General features: G+C 43.3%; 1 pseudogene; it reads left to right on the top strand.

Moving 5' to 3' along the window:
* Nucleotides 1-227: 227 nt before the first annotated feature.
* Nucleotides 228-1512, top strand: LOC108514479 (keratin, type I cytoskeletal 18 pseudogene; annotated as a pseudogene).
* Nucleotides 1513-4849: the final 3337 nt, after the last annotated feature.

The raw sequence follows: 4849 nt of genomic DNA on the forward strand, positions 1-4849 counted from the left end.
GTAGCTATTGCGCAGCAGTCTCCCTTGTGTTGGGAACAGTTACTAAGTCTGAAGATGGACAGTGAGAAATAAGATAGAATAAAAATAAAATAATATAAAATAAAAATAAGAAATGGTTCTCTTCCAAGAATTATAACTCAGAAATGTACATTCAAATTAATATACTAGAAAATACAGGTCATCAGCAAAGCCTCAGTCCTGTCCTCTCGCTCTTCTCTGTGGACAGCATGAGCTTCACCACTCACTCCACCTTCTCCACCAACTACCAGTCCCTGGGCTCTGTCCAGGTGCCCAGCTATGGTGCCTGGCCAGTCAGCAGCACGGCCAGCGTCTTATGTAGGCACCGGGGGCTGTGGTTCCCAGATCTCCGTGTCCCACTCCACCAGCTTCCAGGGCGGCGTGGGGTCTGGGGGCCTGGCCATGGGGATGGCCAGGGATCTGGCAGGAATGGGAGGCATCCAGAACGAGAAGGAGACCATGCAAAGCCTGAACGACCACCTGGCCTCCAACCTGAACAGAGTGAGGAACCTGGAGGTGGAGAACTGGAAACTAGAGAGCAAAATCTGGGAGCACCTGGAGAAGAAGGGACCCCATTTCAGAGACTGGAGCCATTACTTCCGCACCATCAAGGACCTGAGGGCTCAGATCTTCGCAAATACTGTGGACAATGCCTGCATCGTTCTGCAGATCGACAGTGCCTGTCTTGCTGCTGATGACTTTAGAGTCAAGTATGAGACAGAGCTAGCCATGTACTAGTCTGTGGAGAACGACATCCATGGGCTCCGCAAGGTCACTGATGACATACCAGTGTCATTCGGCTGCAGCTGGAGATAGAGTTCGTGGCTCTCAAAGAAGAGCTGCTCTTCTTGAAGAAGAGCCACGAAGAGGAAGTAAAAGGCCTACAAGCCCAGATTGCCAGCTCTGGGTTGACTATGGAGGTAGATCCCGAAATCTCAGGACCTCGTCAAGATCATGGCAGACATCTGGGCCCAATATGACAAGGTGGCTTGGAAGAACCAAGAACAACTGGACAAGTATTGGTCTCAGCAGATTGAGCAGAGCACCACAGTGGTCATCACGCAGTCCTTCGTGGTTGGAGCTGCTGAGATGACACTCATGGAGCTGAGATGTACAGTCCAGTCCTTGGAGATTGACCTGCACTCCATGAGAAATCTGAAGGCCAGCTTGGAGAATAGCCTGAGGGAGGTGGAGGCCCACTACGCCCTGCAGATGGAGCAGCTCAATGGGATCCTGCTTTACCTGAAGTCAGAGCTGGCACAGACCCGGGCAGAGGGGTAGCGCCAGGCCCAGGAGTATGAGGCCCTCAGGAACATCAAGGTTAACCTGGAGGCTGAGATCGCCACCTACCACCGCCTGCTGGAAGAGGGCGAGGACTTCAATCTTGGTGATGCCCTGGACGGCAGCAACTCCATGCAAACCATCCAAAAGACCACCACCTGCCTGATAGTGGATGGCGAAGTGGTGTCTGAGATCGATGACACCAAATTCTGAAACATTAAGCCAGCAGAAGCAGGGTGCCCTTAGGGGAGCAGGAGGCCAGTAAAAAGTTCAGAGGTCCAAAAAATGTAGAAAATACAATGTTATAATAGATAACTGTATACAGTGGAATCGATAATGTCTCTGGGTGAGCATCATGGAAGAGGCGGCATTTCAGATCTTGATGGGTATATATAGGAAAATATGGGAGAAGGGTGTAGCAGGAAACGAGAAAATCGTAAGCAAAGACCCCAAAGCAGAAAAGCATTTGGTTCAGTCAGAGAATGGTGAGACAGAAAAAGAAATGGAGATAGAACTTTGGAGCTAGAGTCCCAGGGTACTAACCCCAATGCTGAAACGTACCGTATCCTTTGACGAGTGACTTGAACTGTGTCTTGGTTTTCTCCTCTGTAAAATGGGGATAAGATTTGTACCTACATCACAGGGTTGTTATGAGGAATAATACACAATAATACATCTAAAACAATGCCTGGCACATAACAAGCACCATGTAAGTGTTAGAAAATGAGAGAGTGGAGTATTTTCTCTACCGTACTGAAAGCCACTGAAGGTTTTTGAGCAAGGTGGTGAAAAGATAGGCGCTATACTTCGAGAGTATGATCCTGGCACTACTGTGTACAGTTGATCATGAGAGAGATGCTCGTTAAGAGAGATCCTGAGAAGGGGAAATGCCAGCTTGCACTGGAACAATAGCTATGGGAATGAAAAGGAGGGACTGGATGCAAGAAACATTGGAGGGTCCCCATGACTTGTACATACTTTATTTTAAGTTCTGGGATACATGTGCAGGGTGTACAGGTTTGTTACATAGGTAAACATGTGCCATGGTGGTTTGCTGTACCTATCAACTTATCACCTAGGTAATAAGCCTAACACGCATTAGCTATTTATCCTGATGCACTCCCTCCCCTAAACTTCCCCCACCCCTGCCAGCAGGCCCCAGTGTGTGTTGTTCCCCTCCCTGTTTCCATGTGTTCTCATTATTCAGCTCACACTTACAAGTGAGAACATGCGGTATTTGGTTTCCTGTTCCCACGTTAGTTTGCTGAGGATAACTGCTTCCAGCCCCGTCCATATCCCTGTAAAGGACATGATCTCATTTCTTTTTATGGCTGCATAGTATTCCATGGTGTATACGGACCACATTTTCTTTAGTCTATCATTTCTGGGCATTTGGGTTGATTCCATGTCTTTGCTATTATTAATAGTGCTGCAGTGAACATACGCATGCATATATCTTTATAATAGAGTGATTTCTATTCCTTTGGGTATATATCCAGTAGTGGGATTGCTGTGTCAAATGGTTTTCTAATTCTAGGTCTTTGAGGAAAGGAATTGCCACACTGTCTTCCACAATGGTTGAACTAATTTACATTCCCACCAACAGTTTAAAAGCATTCTCTCTCTCCACAGCCTTGCCAGCATTTGTTGTTTCTTGACTTTTTAATAATTGCCATTCTGATTGGCATGAGATGATACCTCAGTATGGTTTTGATTTGTATTTCTGTAATGATCAGTGATGATGTGTTTTTTCCTATGTTTCTTGGCCGCATAAATGTCTTCTTTTGAGAAGTGTTTATTCATGTCCTTTGCCCACTTTTTGATGAATTGTGTTTTTCTTGTAAATTTAAGTTCCTTGTAGATTTTGAATGCTAGACCTTTGTCAGACGGATAGATTGCAAAAAATTTTCTCCCACTCTGTAGGTTGCCTGTTCACTTTGATGATAATTTCTTTTGCTGTGGAGAAGTTCTTTAGTTTAATTAGATACCATTTATCAATTTTTGCTTTTGTTGCAATTACTTTTGGGGACAGCATCATGAACTCTTTGCCCATGCCTGTGTTCTGAATGGTATTGCCTAGATTTTCTTCTGGGGTTTTTATAGCTTTGGGTTTTACTTTCAAGACTTCAATCCATCTTGATTTAATTTTTATAAGGTGTAAGGAAGGGGTCCAGTTTCAATTTTCTGCATATGGCTAGCCAGTTCTCCCAGCACCATTTATTAAACAGGGAATCCTTTTCCCGTTGCTTCTTTTTGTCAGGTTTGTCAAAGATTAGAGGGTTGTAGATGTGTGGTGTTATTTCTGAGGCCTCTGTTCTGTTCCATTGGTCTATACATCTGTTTTGGTACCAGTACCATGCTGTTTTGGTTACTGCAGCCTTGTAATATAGTTTGAAGTCAGGTAGCATGATGCCTCTGGGTTTGTTCTTTTTGCTTAGGATTGTCTTGGCTATATGGGCACTATTTTGGTTCCATATGAATTTTAAAGGAGTTTTTTTTTCTAATTCTGTGAAGAATGTATGTCAATGGTAGTTTGATGGGAATAGCATTGACTCTCTAAATTACTTTGGGCAGTATGGCCATTTTCATGATACTGATTCTTCCTATCCATGAGTATGGAATGTTTTTCCATTTGTTTGTGTACTCTCTGATTTCCTTGAGCAGTGGTTTGTCATTCTCTTTGAAGAGGTCCTTCACTTTCCTTGTTAGTTGTATTCCTAGGTATTGTCTTCTCTTTGTAGCAATTGTGAATGGGAGTTCATTCATGATTTGGCTCTCTGCTTGTCTGTTGTTGGTGTATAGGAATACTTGTGATTTTTGCACATTGATGTTGTATCCAGAGACTTTGCCTGAAGTTGCTTGTCAGCTTAAGAAGCTTTTGGGCTGAGACAATGTGGTTTTCTAGATACAGGATCATGTCATCTGCAAACAAACAGTTTGACTTCCTCTTTTCCTATTTGAATACCCTTTATTTCTTTCTCTTGCCTGATTGCCTTAGCTGGAACTTCCAGTACTATGTTGAATAGGAGTGGTGAGAAGCCATCCTTGTCTTGTGCCGGTTTTCAAGGGGAATGCTTCCAGCTTTTGCCCATTCAGTAGAATATTGGCTGTGGGTTTGTCATTAAATAATAATACCTTATTATTTTGAGGTATATTCCATGAATACCTAGTTTATTGACAGTTTTTAACATGAAAGGATGTTGAATTTTATCAAAGGCCTTTCCATGTCTTTTGAGATAATAATGTGGTTTTTGTCTTTAGTTCTGTTTTTGTGATAAATTATATTTATTGATTTGCATATGTGGAACCAGCCTTGCATCCTGGCAATGAAAAGGAGGATTCCCTCCTTTTCAATTGTCTGTAATAGTTTCAGAAGAAATGGTACCAGCTCCTCTTTGTACTTCTGGTAGAATTCAACTGTAAATCTGTCTGGTCCTGAGCCTTTTTCAGTTGGTAGGCTATTTATTACTGCCTCAATTTCAGAACTTGTTAGTGGTCTATTCAGTTATTCACCCTCTTCCTGGTTCAGTCTTGGGAGGGTGTATGTATC

The sequence above is a fragment of the Rhinopithecus bieti genome, unplaced genomic scaffold, assembly GCF_001698545.2.
Source record: "Rhinopithecus bieti isolate Rb0 unplaced genomic scaffold, ASM169854v2 scaffold_32081, whole genome shotgun sequence".
In the NCBI taxonomy this organism is placed as follows: Eukaryota; Metazoa; Chordata; class Mammalia; order Primates; family Cercopithecidae; genus Rhinopithecus; species Rhinopithecus bieti.